The following is an 18,213-nucleotide window of genomic DNA, read 5'->3' as shown; positions in this document are numbered from 1 at the left end:
CGTAGCAGAAACTTTGAAGGGTAAAAAAAACTCTACCAGCGCTGTCAACCAAGTGCATTATAAAGCAGTTTTCAACCAACTACAATATTAACCAATCATCAACCAAGATGTCATGTGAAGAGGCAGCTACTGTAAAAAGACTTAATCAAAATGAGGCTCCAGCAGCTATGTGGGATTGTATAGCACCTCTTCAACCTAAACCCGATCCAGGAAATAGATCCAGTAATGTGGAAGCCCTCCTGCCTTGTTCCTGCACCAAAGATCAGTCCTCTAAAATTATAGGCCAGTTGCTTTAACATCCCACATCATGAAGGTCCTAGAGAGACTTATGTTGGTTTACCTCAATGAGGTATCAGGACACCCTGGAGTCTGCCTATCGACATACAGTTGGGATGGAAATAAATTATCATGTTTTAATTGAGACATAAGATTATTATTATGAGAAAAGGTTTTGCATGGACTGGAGTTCTAATACACAGCAGTAGATTGTATCTATTGTGCAAATATATTAGGAGACATCTACCTGCCCAGAGAAGCAGCTATGTGTGAAGTTAATGCGAAAACTGTGAACATTTTTCACCACTTCTTGTTTGTATGATAGAATGCAATTAAAGTACTCATATATTCAAGTTAATCTATATGCAGAATAAAAGAAAGTTAAACCTAGTTGGTATGCCCATTTAACTGAATTTTATTCAAAAGGCATGTAAGGCTTTTAAAGAGTGGATAATGGCAGGGAGGCCAACATGTGGGCCAGCTTATCTGCACAACAGGGTTAGAAATGCACAGTATAAGAATGTACCTTATTTAATAATCAGAAATGAGCATGCAATTAAATCTGAATGAGTGGTTGAAATACAATTCAGATGAATTTTGACCGTATGAGTTTTAGAAAGAAGTTGGGACCATGACAACTAGAGCTTTTTGACCACCTGTTGTTGAAGGTATCTCTGTTAAAAAGAATATTTTAGAGCTGTGGCTGCAACATTACAGAAGATTATGTAATTATGTACTGAGTGATTCTTGTATGCTTGATGCTGATAATTTTATGAAGCAGGACAGAAGGACCCAGTTTTCAAGGTGAGTGGGAAAACTAAAAGTGTATCAAAATACAGATCAGGCTGTGGATCCGCAGTGTCAGCGGTTAAGGCGGTGCACCGGCCATCACTCAAACCCTGGTTGGAGAAAAACACAGATTAATGATCAAGATAATCGGAAGTAGGATGATTATCCATATGATCACTTACCTTGTTTAACAGTTCAGTCCATCTCCATAGAACAAGGTACGGTCCAGCCGCTGGGCTATCAAGGAGTTGCAGCGGGTGCCGCCTAGTTTGTCCCAGATGCTGCAGCCCCGGTGAACATGCAGGAGTCTGAGACAGATCAGTGAAACAGATCAGAACAGGAAGGCTCAGAGGTTTAGGAGTCTGTACCCTGATCAGGGATACCGATGACAACAGGAACAGGCTGGTTTAGGGTTCCAGGAATTCTAAAATAGTTCAGAAGGTTCAGTTGGGAATAGGCATGCCCAGTGGTTGAGAGGCAGAACAGGTCAGGATATCATGAGCACCACGGAATGCTAAAAAAAACGTCTCTCTCCACTGAGCCAAGACAGGAATAGGGCATGCTCAGTGGATAAGAGGCAGATCAGGATGAGGAAATCGGAAACATTACAGAATGCTAAAAAAAAAAACCTCTCTCCATTGGTCCCCCAGAACAAGCACTACAACAAGAGACTCAATAATCTGGACACGATGGATGGCTGGGAATGAGCCATATAAAAAGAAGCAGCAGCAGGTGATTAGATAAGCAGTTATGAAGAACCGGGCAGAGTTACAATGGTGAATGGGGTGAGCAATTAGGCCAGCACGCATCGCTACGATCACGACAGACAGGTCAGATACAATTTTGTGTCATGAGGTCCATAAAGCAATCACAAAACTGCCAAAAAAATGCTCTGGGATAGATGACATCTCATTCAAGCATTTAAAAATTAGCAAGTACAGCATGAAGTTAACATTTAAAGTTAGTAACTGCAAAGTTAGCTACTCTAATTTCCATTTTCTATGCAGCTTCTTTTACATGTTTTTTTTTTGTTTGTTTGTTATCTGATTCTTTGCTCTCTGTTTTGTTAGTCCCTATTATCCAAGATAATGTCAGGACTCGGAATGTAGGACACAGATTTCAGGCAGACAGACCAGAGTGATTTCAAACAAAGCAGGATGACTAGAATCTCTGATTTTTAAGTTCAGTCAGAGCCCAGAGGAAGGAGTGGAATCCAGCCAGAGGATTTCTCCACAGCATGTGATTGGAGCTGCCCACAGAGTTCCAGGAGTGAAACACAGCTGACTGACAAGCAGAAGCCAGCAAAGGAAGAGCAGAAGTATCCAGAGGGAAAATCCAAAGTCAGTGTTGATGCAGGAGCAGATTTTCAGGCCAGAAGATTAGAGATCAGAAGAGGTACCAAAGGGAAATCCAAGCAGGGATGCAGGGATGAGGAGACAGATCCAAGGTTGTTAGCAGGCAGAATCCAAATATCAGTCCAAAGACAGGTCAGGCAAAACAGATCAGAACAGGGACAAGCAAAAATCAGAAGTCCAGTGGCAGAAAATGGTCAGGATCAAAAAATCAGAAACACACTGGGTATGCTAGAGTACTCTCACACGTGGCTCGAATAATCTGGCCCTGATGGCTGGGACCAAGCAGCTTAAAAAGAGGCAGGAGCAGGTGGATCAGATGAGTAGTAATGAGAAACTGGGCAGAGTTAGACATGTGAATAAATTTACAATTAATCCAGCCATCAGCACCAAGATCATGACAGATAAAGCTGTAAAAAGTGTCAAATATTAGATCAAAAGCATTGCCTTGTAATGTGTCTGAAAGTGTTGATATGTGTTTGCTGGATAAGATAACAAATTTAGTTGTATCTTCAGATAGCCAGTGGCTGAGCTTTAAAGCTAAGCTGGTACAGATATGTGTAAATACACTCTTAAAGAAATTATTGCTAATCATAAAACAAAAAATACCTTAATTTTGACATTTGCTTTTTAAATTCTTCCAAAGTCTTGAATCAAGAAATAATGGAAAAGTGTTTATGAAATTGATTCAAATGGGTACACTCAGCAATAAATGCTAGTCACATGGAGAAACAGTGTGTTTGCAATGTTAAAAGTTGGAAATGGAGTGAGACTTGAGGATAATATCCCCTTTTATTTTTATTTTGTATTGGAGGGGTTTAGTGTTTTCAGTCTGATAAACCGATTTATTTGCTTTCGGTAAATGTTTTTGCTTTTAATCTGCTGTTATTGTTCTTCTATTTTATTATCTAATTCATGTGAAGCACTTTGAAATGTATATGTACTGAAATTGGCTATAGAAACAAAATTGCCTTGCCTTGCCTTGCCTTGAGTACTTTAGGGCTTCAACTGCTGCTTAATATTTGTTAAGGCACATAGTGTTAAGGCTAACAAAGAAAACAAAATACCTCAATAAAATATCTACAGAGGGTTTGTAAGAGGATGAAGACCTAAATAGACAATGTAAAACATTAAATGCTCAGGCAAATACACTAGCACACAAGTTTTAATCTTGTACAGATAAGGTGAAAGAAATGCAATTTGAATCATCTAGGGCACCTCTATACAGTCATTCTGTGCACCTCTTTACACAGCCCATCTTTGGTACAATTATGATAAAAGGAAGCTTAGAAAGGCTGCAGGTGAGCTACATTGATACAAAGGTGTGCTTATTAAGTAACCTAGATGGACTATTGTAAGTGAGATGTTTTTCCTTGAAGGACTAAACCAACTAACTGTAGAAACATTCATGAATATTTAGAATTATGTTTTTGATTTATCTACCTGATGCCTGTTAAATAAAATATTTTATTATTTTAAGAATTTGTATTAATTTAAATAACAGTGTTAGATGAAGAGCTGACACAACATCATATTGAACTCAAACTTGTAATCTAAATCATAAAATTTTTTATGCAGTTATGATTTATTTAATGACCCCCCCATTTGTAATATTATCTATTATCAAATTACATGTAGAAACATGTATTCATGTGTAATTAGAATTATGTTTTTGATTTATCTGCCTGATGCCTGTTGATGTTATTTAATCAAATAATATTCTAACTGTCATAGATTGTTTTGTGAGCAAACACCCAACTGGCTGTATTTTAGAACAACAAATGAAAATATGGATCAAGCTCAAATCATGATCAAACAGTTCACTCAGTGCATGTATGGGATAGATTAACCACAACTTCCATTCAAAATATGAGTTTATTAATAAAAAACCAGTCAGCTCAAAGTCAAACATATTTCAGTTAAAAACTATTGACCAGTGAAACTCACCTAAGCTAAGCTGCTATCTTCAACATAAACAACCTTTGGCTCAGCTTAGGCATCACATTTTCAAGTTGTAACCCTCATGCCACAGGAAATGTATGGTATCCAAAAGAGTAATTGCCACCTGACTCCACTAGACATCAAATTAAACATGCCAGAGTATCAGATGAGTAGAAAAGCAACGCTTAAATGTTAGTTACTCAAAACTTGTTCTTACTTTGAAATGCAAGGCTTATAAATGTGAATCCTAACATTTGGGGTCAAAGTGCATTTGTACTTGGTAGAGTCAAGAATTGATTGATTGACTTTATTGAACTCACAGTGGAGAAATGTACTTGTTAAATCAGCTCAAATAGTCAAAAAGATAAGAAGAAGGTGCCAAAGGTAGAAAAGGTGCATGGGATATACGTACAGTGCATTCACAAGAAGCAGATGCTCTTTCTTTTTTTCTTTTTTTTTTTTTCCATCTCTGTCACGGTCTAATGTAAAATTTGCTATTGTTCATAAATTTAAAGTCAATCTCCTATGAATAATTAAGACGTTATTTCTGCAATTTTATGCACGGATCCACAAAACATGTTTTTTTTTTTTTTGTTAGAGGTACACCTCTCATTTTGATTGTCCATACTTTGCGGCCCTCTGTTTTGGTCAGTCAGTCTAGCTCTCAATCCTCCATAGCAAGACAGTATTTCAAAGACATTCAGAGCTTCTCTCCATTAACACATGTTTTGTCTGTCCCTGCAGGCTCTGCTCTGCTACACTAGTTGATTTACAGCTCTTATCAAATACATATTGCCAAGCGAGTGAGACGTGCAACCTTTCATTTGCACGCCACCGCCCTGCAAATTCGACATGCTACATTAACAAGAAAAATAGCTGCTGCTATGCATGCCAAGACCCTATGCGGGTGTATGTGTGTATCTAAGAGAGTGTGTTACAGAAGTGTGGGTTTAAGAAGGGGTGAAAAATCCCACTATAAAAAGAAATACAGTCTAGTAAGACTTGGAGTTTAAAGCTTTATAACAAAGCAATTGGAAGCATTCACATATGAAACAGTATTTGATTTATGCCTCTAAGTGCATGCTGGTTCAGTAGAGTATGCTTGCATTTTATTTATCAATGTAGGCCCAAGCTTATATCCCTATTACTCTTTGCAATTTGTTGTCTTGTGTTTGATATCACTTTATATATGCATTATTTCCCCTAGGATTTTGGTCCTGGGGTGAGGAGGAGCAGTGTTTAGAATAAAACATGGGTCAGTATAAATAATTTTAAACCCCTTACTTAAGTTGAATCTCTTTGTTGTTATATCTTTAATTAGTTTTTCCCTTTTTTTTTTTCTTTATCTCTAGCAAATTTTCATCCAAACTTTGTCAAATTTTGCCAGTCACACTAAGTCCATTGAATCCTAAACAGTCAGTTTAGGATTCAATAGCAGCTACGAAGGACTTCTTAAAAATGTTGATGATGTTTCTCTTCTTGCGAGGCCCACAAACTGACCTTTTCAGTTATTTAAAAACATTTTATGTATTATAAAACATCCCATAATGGAACATCATCCACGTAGTAAAGCATTGTGTAATATGGCTTTGTAAGTGTCTGACCTGAGAAATTGCCTCAGTACTGAAAGTATAGTTGAATACAGAAAAATCTCTTCACCATTGAAAAAAATAGAACAGAGACCAATTTTAATGTACTGGCAGTCTCTACAGTCTTTAAACATAATTTAAATATGATAAATTGAATGTTACTCTATGCAAACAGAGCCTACCTAGCATCTTAAAAGGAATGACTGCAGGTTTACCCTTAAAGATATGCATAAATCCCAAGGGAGGAAATTGACAAGCTTATGGAGACATACTGTATCCCAAGAGATTCACTGCTTTATCTAATGCAAAATGGGCTCTATTTAGTATTGATTTCATGTAAATCATACATTTTTATGTGTTACCTTCACCACAGAAGTAAATCCATAAATTCATGTGCAGATGTTTATGGTTTATTTACCACTGCACTATTTTTGGAGCTAAATCAACGGATTTAGCTGGAAAAAAAAAATCTGCTGAAAACCGCTTGATATGGAACTTAAAGAAGAAAACCTGATGAAAAAAAAAAAATCAAGGTTTTTAATGTTATAACATGAAACCAATTTGGGTACATTTTCCCATGAGACTGGGTTGGCTATCCAGATAATGTGACTGACTATTCGGCTCCTTTCTCAAATACTCTTGTTGACAGACAATCAATTCTGTTTCGTCCGTTTTCAAATGTTGAAAGCTTAGTCGCCTACAGTAGGTTTTAATCTTCAAGACATGCCTTTGGTTTATATACCAGGTTATTTTTATTAGGAATCCATCATATAAACAAGACTTTAACAAGCCTATTACTCTCCCCTTATTTCCTTCAAAATGTTCAAACATTTATAAAAGAATATTGTGATCCACTCTATGAACTGCAGCACTGAGATCTAACAGGAAGTAAAGATACAAGTCCATTATCTGAAGCCATGAGAACACCCTTGAGGACTTTCAGCAATGCTGTTTCAGTGCTATGATGAGCTCCAAAACCTCACTAAAATTATTTTTAAAAGGCCAATACGGGTTATATGCTTTAACACTGGATTAAAAACTATTTTCTGAACAAATATATTTAACTAAGAAAGTGACGATATAGATCTCATTTTGATCTAGCGATCTGGTTCGAAACCATTTTTTTTGTAGTATTTTAGTTTTTCAGATTAATCATATCTAAATTACAGGTGTAAATCAGATTAAAAACTTCCTTAGATGACTTGATTAAAACTGTATCTATCATACAAGCTGAATGCTTAGATGAATATAATAATTTTGCTGATGCTAAAAGCTCAATTGAATCAAGAAATTTCAAGCACAGTTCAGGGTTTTATGCTGTAGTCGCCTGCAGTGCTGTCTCATAGGCAGCAGTGGAGGTTCACCTTTAATGTTGACATGAATGTCAAAATCCTCCACTGTAATGACCTTGTCATAATTTAGTACTCAATCAGAAAGGATTGACATTAAAACTGATATAAATATCGTAAGGAAGGATCTGGATGGATGTTGGAGATTGGCCTGTTTTCCAGTGTAGTCCTGTTTCTCTGACTGTGACTGGCTGGATGTGCTCTCCTCTGACATGGGAGCTGGCTCAGAGCTCATCTGCCTGGCTGTGTGTTTTCTGGACGGGGACGCCTTTTACAGTTGCTTTTTGTATCTCTGCGTCTGTCTTCTTGAACCCCAGTCGGCCTCGGCAGTTGGCCGCTCACACTGAGCCTGGTTCTGCTGGAGGTTTCTTCCTGTTAAAAGGGAGTTTTTGCTTAGTGTGAGGGATTGCATTTGAGTCTATGAGTAGATGCCATCAACTGGTTTTCCTTAGATAGAAAACTTTGAATGAATTTGACTGTGTGATCTGGTGAACTGTAAAGTGCCTTGAGATGACGTGTTGTGAATTGGTGCTATATAAATAAACTGAATTGAATTGAATTGGTGGTTGATACAAAGTTACAAAGAGAAGATTTTCAGTTGCCTTGCAATTTGGATGGGAAAAACTAAGTTAAATGTTCAAAATAACAAAAAGGTCAAAAGATTGTTGTTCCTCACCCTCCTGTTCCAGAATTTCTGGGGATGTGAAAACTTAAAAAACTGGCAGAAGTCCTCACCTTTATGGTATTATAAAATGATATGCATTAAAGTACACAACATAAAATGTCTCGCAAACTTCAATAGTTTTCAAAAATGTGAGCAGTAGAGAAAATAAATTTTTTATGCATTCAATGTCTTTACTTAAATCAGGTCTTAGGAGGAAAAACAGTTCAGAGTGAAATCTAAGCATCTTTCTGCCATATCACACTCTCCAGCTCACCAAGGCAGTCCCAAACATGTCCCCACACCTGAAGATCCTCTCCACTGTCGCTACATGCTTAGTGTGAGGGATTGCCTTCGAGCAAATGAGTCGATGCAATCAACAGGTTTTCCCCAGATAGAAATCTTTGAATCAATTTGACGATGATCTGGTGAACTGTAAAGTGCCTTGAGATGACGTGTTGTGAATTGGCGCTATATAAATAAACTGAATTGAAGGGTACACATAGTCTCTTCATCGAATTCCAGGGTTTGCTGCTGGGTTTTTTCTTTAAAGTAAATTGACATAAAAAAACCACAGCTGAATTATATCTTTCCCATGTTGTATTGTGAACGTTTGCTATTTCTAAAGCAGATTACTGACAGCAACAGGGATTATTATTATTCATGTAATGTAAACAGCACTTTTTAAAATATTCACTATCGAAATACACTCACGCATCACACAGTTGCCGCAGATTTGTCGGCTGCACATCCATGATGCAAATCTCCCGTTCCACCACATCCCAAAGATGCTCTATTGGATTGAGATCTGGTGACTGTGGAGGCCATTTGAGTACAGTGAACTCATTGTCATGTTCAAGAAACCAGTCTGAGATGATTCCAGCTTTATGACATGGCGCATTATCCTGCTGAAAGTAGCCATCAGAAGTTGGGTACATTGTGGTCATAAAGGGATGGACATGGTCAGCAACAATACTCAGGTAGGCTGTGGCATTGCAACGATGCTCAACTGGTACCAAGGGGCCCAAAGAGTGCCAAGAAAATATTCCCCACACCATGACACCACCACCACCAGCCTGAACCGTTGATACAAGGCAGGATGGATCCATGCTTTCATGTTGTAGACGCCAAATTCTGACCCTACCATCCGAATGTCGCAGCAGAAATCGAGACTCATCAGACCAGGCAACGTTTTTCCAATCTTCTATTGTCCAATTTCGATGAGCTAATGCAAATTGTAGCCTCAGTTTCCTGTTCTTAGCTGAAAGGAGTGGCACCCGGTGTGGTCTTCTGCTGCTGTAGCCCATCTGCGTCAAAGTTCGACGTACCGTGCGTTCAGAGATGCTCTTCTGCCCACCTTGGTTGTAACGGGTGGTTATTGGAGTCACTGTTGCCCTTCTATCAGCTCGAAGCAGTCTGGCCATTCTCTGACCTCTGGCATCAACAAGGCATTTCCGCCCACAGAACTGCTGCTCACTGGATGGTTTTTCTTTTTCAGACCATTCTTTGTAAACCCTAGAGATGGTTGTGCGTGAAAATCCCAGTAGATCAGCAGTTTCTGAAATGCTCAGACCAGCCCTTCTGGCACCAACAATCATGCCACGTTCAAAGTCACTCAAATCACCTTTCTTCCCCATACTGATGCTCGGTTTGAACTGCAGGAGATTGTCTTGACCATGTCTACATGCCTAAATGCACTGAGTTGCCGCCATGTGATTGGCTGCTTAGAAATTAAGTGTTAACGAGCAGTTGGACATGTGTACCTAATAAAGTGGCTGGTGAGTGTATATTGTGCTACATTTGTGGTAACTGAACTTTTGTTTGTGTCACCATAAGTCCAGATAATTTTAATATTAATTCAAATATATCAAAGTTATCAAAGGTCAACCTAATTCTTCCACCTTTAATATAGTTATGTTTGTATTTTCATAGGGTAGAGTAAGAAAACAAGTTTCCTATTAAACACTCATGGCTTTGAAAATATAACAGAGGTTAATTATAAATTATTTGATGTATATGAACGTTGTTGCTCAAAAGCAGTTTTGTTGTATGTTTGGTTTTTTTTTATCCCATTTTAACGAAACAGATTTAAGTAACAAGTATGGGAGAGCTCCTTCAGGGAAGGAAAACATATAATGTTAGTCAAGGAGATCAGTTATCCAGGAAGGTAACTATAAAGATCAGCAGAAAATTCTGGCTGTAAGCTTTCTCCAAGACTAGCCACAAAGGTCTACCATCAGGGAGGGATGACTGGCAACCCACCTGCTTAAAGTTCAAGTAGATTCCTGAGGATTGAGATGTGTGCAATCCCAAGGTCCACAGGAACCTGTAGTTCCGCATTGAAGAAAAAGGCAGTATGAAGTAGACACGCATGCATACAATGTAGGACTGATCGGACGCAACCTCGACGACTCCCACTGTGCGGTCCAGAAGAGCCCAATGGCCAGGAAGACAAGTAGCCCAGGATTATATTGGGATCCAAAATAAAAGACTGAGGGACCTAAGAGTAGTCCTCAGGACTATTTGAGAGGTAATGCTAGCCACAATCCTGTCGATTGCAGGCAAGAAAACAAGGGAAGTCGCTAGGTTAGGAACTCTCGATGGGTAAAAGTACGGTAGCGGAAGACAGTGGTGATTTATGTGCATACTACACCCATGAAAGACGGGGAGAGTTTCATGGTTTTAAGGTGTTTGGCCAACATGCAGACACAGTCAGAGAACAGGGAGCAGTTAAAGGTGTTTATTTAGGCAAAACAGTTGTCAGAAACACAGCAAAATGATTAACAGATATTGCGAGATGAAGTTCTCTTGCAACAAACTCAGCGCATGTTTTAGAAATTCTACAAACAAACTAGAAAAGCACTCAGAAAGCACAGAGCTCCACAAAGCAGCAAATTTTGCCCAATATTGTAACTTACACATATGAATAAATCGAATAAAAGATTCAGGTCTCTAACATATAACTTAAGTCATTTCTTTTGAATACACTTAAGAGCTACAGTTTCTTAGCTAACCTATATGTACCCATCCAACATTAAGGGTCCTCACAAAGGCAGCAAAGATCAGGCCCTATCCGTACAAACAGCTAAGCTGCATCACTCACTGCTGCCTGTGTGCGCACACATACTCAGCAGTCCCTCAGAACTTAATCTGAGGGGAAAACACTGACTCTCTATGATTAAAATACCCAAAGTAAACAAAGAAGGTATTTCCTCTGTTCACTCTGGAAAAAAGCATCTTAAACATGTTGTCATGTAGAAACCAGTTTGAAGCCCTGAGCTACAAGTGGTGTCCTGCACATTAAAAGAGCAGGTAAATATGGTTAGGTAAAAAGAGATGGGGAAAACTTAATAAAACACAAACACTTAGTATGCCCAAAACAAACTGATGCTGTTAAATTCCAGAAAAAAATAAAAATAAATAAATAAATAAGACAATGAAGAAGCTTGCCTATCAGATAAAGACAACCCCCTCCATAACTCAGGGGCAACAACAGCAAAAGCCCAATCACCTTTCAGCTTCAGCCTTGTCTCAACCGAGAGCAACTCATCAAGTGGAAAGTCTAAGCACTAGCGTGGAGTAACACCATGAATAATTTTAAGAACAAATCCTTTTGAAATCAGTCTTGTAATACATAAGGAGCCATTGAAGAGTGCCCAGCAGATGAGTGCTGTGTTCATGCCTGTGTGATAGATTTCAAAATGAGAAGCCGCATGTATTGACAAGTTTGAGGTGAGAGAAGGCAGCTTGTCAAAGCCCAGAGTACAACACACAACAATAAAGGCATGGATTATGTTTTTAAAACTTTGGATGAAGATAGTGGGCTTGAATTTTGCAATTTGTCACAATTGAAAAAATCTTTTTTTTGCTACAAATTGCCTTGGCTGTGTTTAAAGTAAGGATGCCATATAATATCACTGCCTGATTAGTGGCAATAGGTTTCAAATATGGAGTCAAGTAGCCAAGAATAACATGCTGGATGTCACAAGGCTAAGAATATTATTTACCTTAGCGTTTTGTTATTAAAGCTCAAAATATCCAGTGTCATTTGGGCTTTGATTACATTTTGGCACTCCAACGAAGGATTCCATACTAAGCATAATAATTCTATTTTTTGTCATCCCCCAAAAAATCATCCCCAAATAATGAAAGAAAATGACCAGATTTCACAAAATTGAACCCAACGGCAAACCAAAAAAAGGAAGATGTCATGACACAAAGCCCTGAGACCCTCCACAGGAAATATCAATATTAGAGGAAACACTTAAAAACACCAACGTATGCTGTTCTGGTTATGAAAGGATTATGCGAAAGCTCATGCAAATACATATCTTATATATGAATACAGCTGCAGGTATATATCACAGCAGCATGGGTTTGAAAGCCTGCGTTTTTTTTTATTATCTTTTATTCACAACACCAGCACAAAAAAAAAAAAAAAAAAAAAAACACCCAACAAAATGGCTAACCGGCAATATTTTAGAATTAGGGGATATTCAAACAGAGGTATTCTGATTGAACTGGAATGCAACTCAAGAATTTAGGTCTATTATGAATATTTTTTTCAAAGAAATCCAGGATCCAGGAATTATTTTATAAGAACAAGGAAGCATGTTTTTTTTTTTTTCAAAATAAAATGATCTCTAAAAAAATCTGTAATTGTTGTTATAATTCCGTCTAAGGTTTGACACCCTGTGTATTTCATTTTGTATAAGCTGTATCAATCAAAGGTGGTCCTAAACACAAAAGATTTAAAATTTTCATTCAATAAAGATTTTTTAAATCTCCAGCTTAACGTTTTTTATCATTAGGGTTTAATCAAATATAACTCAAACATCTGATCAGGCAAAGTATTTTAACTTTGGGATTTGAATTTTTTTCTATCTTCTAGCCAGAATGTTGGCATTCAAAACACTCAAAGGCTATTTAAATCTAATTTATAAAAGCTTATTTGTTGCATAAAGTATTCTGTCAAGCAGACAGATTGACTGCAGAACAAAGAACACTGGAAACATTCTGACAGATTAGATTAGAAGCGTTACCCCTTCTGGCTTATCCTATACTCAAAACATACTACGAACATGCATTTTGCTGTACAAACATTTCCCAGTCCCAGTGGGCTGGCAACTCCCCCAGCCGTAAAATCCATCCAACACAGACAATTGCAATGCATAACTTTAAAGTAACACTTGTGTTTCAGAATGTATATTTTATAAGCAGTTTTATCTATTGATTTTACATCAAAACATTTGGATTTCTTCTTCCTTCTTTGGATTTAGTCATCCTTATTTACTCCTATGAAAGCCTTAGAGTGCCAATTACTTGCATGGCATATTTATCATAATGCCTTCTTCACGTTCAGGTAGTTTTATCTTTACGCTTAAACCTTTCTGTATGGATACCTCATTAGGCTCCATGTACTGTAGTTACAGCCTATAAGTCCCATTCTAACATCAACTGGATAGCAGCCTTCAGGACAGACTGTAGCCATTATAACAGAAATAGCAACAAAAAAAAGTGTTTTCTATCCTACCCTTGTAGGCAGATGATATTTTTTTAAAAAAATTCTGCCTCAGCACTGCTTTTTGTCCTTTTTTCAGCCAATCTTTCTTACTCCTTTTCTTCATTCCATTTCACTCCCAGACTCCCTGTTCAAACTGTCCCTTGCTCAGGTGACTAATGCTATGTCAGAACAATGGTCTATTGTGTTTTATTGACCTCCACACATCGAGTTCTTCGTCTCTTTCTTCACTTCTCCCTGCTTAAGTATGCCTCAATCTTTTTCTCTCACTTCTTCCATTGTATTATCCCCATTTGAGACTAAAACTATATCTCTGTGTCAGATCTCCTCGATTAGATTTCCAAGGGACTGAGAGAAACTAAAGGATATATAAATATTTGGGAAAAGTTGTATACATGTAAAAAAAAATAAATAAATAGAAAAAATAAAGAGAAAGGAGCTCTAAATAATACATACAATAAGTAGGCGTGTCATGGGGGATCTACAAAGATTGTGGTTACATTCATTCAAAATAGCCAATTGGGCGATGCCACATTTAATTTAAGACTGATCATAAAAGGAAGATGAGGTTCTAATCAGTGAAAGTAATAATAAAAAATATTACTTAAAAAATAATGAAAATGACAATGTTAATAACAGTTATTTATAGTGGACTTAATTTAACAAATAAAAAATCATTTTTTTCCAAAAATTAAATATTAATGTCTCTTTATCAGAGAAGGAGCCACAGTCAGATTTACATCGAGATTATCCTTTAAACACCTGAATTTACCTCCACCAACTCCCGCCAACAAAAAAAAAAATAAAACATTGCAAACCAAGGTAGGTAGATAGTAATTAAATAATGATCAAATTAAACCTAAACTGCGAAACAAATAAAAACCCTCTCACAACAAATTGTTAATGCCCCGTTTAAGGTACCACCCTGTTTAACAAATTGTTTGCTTAAGTAGTAGTGACATCATATTTCAACATACGTGCTTCTGTGATTCAAAATTGCTGTATGTAAAATTACATGAAGAAAGACTCTATGCGCATTTTCAAATGTAATAGATGATGGAAAACTGTTTTTCTCTCATGAATGTTAATCACCAGAGTTTGTAAAAGATGGTCAGGCTGTAAAAACATCTAGCAATGCACCACAGACCCCCATCCCAAACTACTTTTCATAAAAATGATGCAACATTTCAGTTTAGTCTGTCAGGAACTCAGACCTTTGAACCCAGTATTCAGACAGACGGATCTGCAAAATTTGTAACAAGCTTTATTTATATGAGCACGGGGAGCGGCTGGATGGCAGCGGATAATCGGATCCTCTGCAGAGATGGGAGAACACAGGTCAGTATAGAATATCGGGCTGATGACTACTAGGAGTAAAGCCATTGTCCTGGTTTAACGTCCAGTCCGATGCCGGAGGTAGGAGAGGAATCCGGAATGTAGGAATGTCCAATGGTCGCGGTTGTAGCCGCTTCTAATGCTCAAGGTGAACGGATGAGCTGGCGCCCGCCGATGCCGAGAAGGCAGCAGTGTCCGAGAAGGAGAAACCAAGCCCAGGTGAGTGAAACAGTCCAGGTTTGGTACCCAGGCAGGATCCAGGAAGTCAGTTAAAAAACACAAAACCAACTGAACAGACTAGGGCTAGACTAAACTCAGGAATCCAAAATACTAGTGATGTTATGAGATGAGCCGAGGCTTTGAGGCGTGCGTCAAGTTTTGAAGGGGGCGTTTCCCCAGTGTGCGTGTCGAGGCGTGATTCATTTAGGGAAGGGGCCAAAATTGATGACGTCCAAAGCCTATCTACCGTGATACCACGTGACCGCTTCAGGAAGTGGTTCAGAAACCGCAAGAACTTCGACAGGCATTTAAACAGCCTCACCACTCAGTCAAGATGTGGGAGTTTCTAGGGGAGCTGCTTTCAATTTGATAGATTCTAAGAATAGATTGTTGGGAAAACAACCAATCTAGCTAGTGAAAACTCATTTAGTTAAATAAAAAACATTTATAATCAAAATCTGAACAAGCCACTGGACACAATTGTAACTTTAGTGTTAAGTACTATATCTGTTTCATGAATATTATCCATGTTGGTAAGATAGTGACTTTCACTCCTGAGGTTGATAGTTCAAGACCTGCCTTAGACATTTGAAAGTTGCAGTTATACTGAAGTGTTTTGGCTAATGTGACTAATTTCTATTGGTTTACCTTCGTAAATATGTAGATTGGCTAAAACCACTGCTAAATTAAACTGGCTGGTTTAGGCAAAGGTTTATTGAAAACATAACTTCCAACCCAGTTAAAACAAAAAACCGTGGAAAAACTATAATGTTTGAATAAAAAATGACCAACACCTTTCATTTTGCTCATCATTGCCCAATTTGCACAAGCACTTTCCCTGTTTGCTTGAGTTTATTTCACCAAAATGTCAGAAAAACCGTGTTACTAATTCTCTTCTAAGACATATCATTAAAAAAAAAAACTAACAAAAAATTTTATAATACATACCAATCACTGAGTTTCAAATTAACTTTAATAGGGGAAAAAAACAAACAAAAAAAAAACAAGAAAAACAATTCCAAAAAAAATCACAGATTATTTTACCAACTGTAGTTATCCACCAGTAGGGGGGGACATGTTCACATGAAGCCTCATGAATTGTGGGGAGCGCTGGAGCAATTTGGCCAAACGGTTCAATGCCTCATGAGGACTCATCTCACCATCACTACAAAATACAGAAAAAAAAAGTTGGGAACAATAAGCTCTTATCAGCAGATGCACCAATTAGACAGGTCAAAAAGAGTAGCAGAAAGTGCCAACCATCAGCACCAAGAAAATGACATGGTCATTGTTTATAGGAGGCTACCTACTCAAGGGCCCCAATAATGAATCTTTGTTTGCTCCTGACTTATAAACGTGTTAAATATAGAAATAAAAATTCCACACTGTATCACTTTCAAGTTTAATAAATAATTCTGCAGTTGATAAATATTTACATTTGCATTCCGTCCTCAAAAAATGTGCGAATATCTAATCAAAACTTTATCTGCATATTTTTGAAGGCACTCCAAATTCATTTGGAAGCACTGTCCACTTTGTGCACTCATACATAAATACTTTGGACCTCATTTGAAGATCTGCTCTGCAGGTGAAAAAAGGTTTGCACAAGTTTTATTGCATGCAAACCTTTTGAAGTTGAGGCCCAGAGTCTAATAGAGGGTGGAAGATAAAAAATACAGATAACTGGTTTATTGAAGAAATGATTGAAATGTAGAGAAATGTAGGGAAAGAAAGAAGAGAAGAGAGTTTATTGCTAAGCCAAATCTTTGAACCACAGACCTCCAGGCATCACAGGGGAAAAATACCCAATATTCAGCCTATGGTCTGAACAATATTACTGCTAAATAGGATAACCAGTCACCATGGACATAAAGATTTAACACATATAAAAAATGTGCCAAAAGAATAACACATTTAAGTATGGAGTAAAAAGTCTACGCAGAAAAGCTGATGTGACTAATGGCTGGTCAGTGTTAATGCCTTAATCAATGCTTGATTAATATTAATTCATTTAGCCCTGGCAGAGGGTGGGGCTAACCCATCACTTCCTGCTGAGATTGATTGGGGACAGGACACCAAGGGCGCTCACATATGGTGACTTTGTATCTTCATAAATACATGCAGAATCATTCATTCATCCTTGGTGCTGACTTGGTGTGAGCATTGTGATCTGCAATTAAACTGCTATTTAGGTTGAAGACAGGGTTTTATTGTTGATGTGTTTTTTTTCTGTTGTTTTTTTTTTTTTTTTTAAGCAAGAAGGCAGAGTTGATAAATAATGGCAGTGAAAATGCTGTTAGTCACCTGGACCTTTTTTTGCCAGATAACTGCAACAACATCTAAGTTTAGTAGGTAAATTAAATAAATGTCTGTTATTATTTCTACTAAACATAAAAGCCACATTGAATGTAGGCTTGTGCTCTTAGCACTAGTAAATATAAGGCATTCAGACCACCTTGGAAGAAGATTGCGCAGGTTTCCTATCATGATCAAAGCAGTTGTGAAAATATTAACTATACAGTGTGTAGGACCAATGACCTTTAGGTCAGAGGTTAAGATATTCTAACTGATACATAAACAATTATTAAAAAGCAGCCTCATAGTGAGATAGTGAAAGTAGTTTGTAATGCTTGCTGGTAATATTAAGAAAACTTTAACTGATTTATATTGTTTTCTCTTTTCCTCTATGTATTAAAAAAAGCTAAGTCCATCCCGAAACTGATAAAAGCATTTCAATAGGGTTGACACAGTTTATCACATTAACTGTGATTAATTATTGAAATGATAATTTCAATTACTTACTTACATTGCAGTGTCTACATAAACTGTAAAACTCCCTGCATAATTATTATAAAACTATTTATATGCATAAAACAAGCAGAACACTATGGCAATAGCCATACTGCTCCACTTGTGAAAGTAAAATCTGTTGGGGTACTTTTGGCATCAAGACAATTATTCTTATTGACACATTGCCAGACAGGACACTGTTAAAAAAAAATGATAATTTGGAGAGTAATTGACATTTGCTAAAAGAAAAACCCACTCAGAGCAATAATTAAGTCAAATCTGAACAAAGGTAACAATGTCGCTTTTTAATGAATTTAATAAATATGGTATTTCAAGAATGTGCTTTATTCTGCCTTCATCTGGTTCAAATTCTGTAAAACATCCTTGTTAA

At 37.3% G+C, this 18,213-nt stretch overlaps 1 long non-coding RNA gene across 1 annotated transcript; it reads right to left on the bottom strand.

Moving 5' to 3' along the window:
* Window positions 1–551: 551 nt before the first annotated feature.
* On the bottom strand, window positions 552–16,197 carry LOC119773569. The gene is made up of 3 exons (XR_005279432.1): window positions 16,077–16,197; window positions 1,248–1,373; window positions 552–1,175 (listed from the first exon to the last, which is right to left on the bottom strand). It is a non-coding gene; the product is annotated as an uncharacterized LOC119773569 (long non-coding RNA).
* Between the last annotated feature and the right edge of the window lie 2,016 nt (window positions 16,198–18,213).

Source organism: Cyprinodon tularosa, unplaced genomic scaffold, assembly GCF_016077235.1.
Source record: "Cyprinodon tularosa strain WSP-4 unplaced genomic scaffold, ASM1607723v1 ctg769, whole genome shotgun sequence".
NCBI classification, from domain to species: Eukaryota; Metazoa; Chordata; class Actinopteri; order Cyprinodontiformes; family Cyprinodontidae; genus Cyprinodon; species Cyprinodon tularosa.
This window is presented reverse-complemented; position numbering and strand designations above follow the sequence as displayed.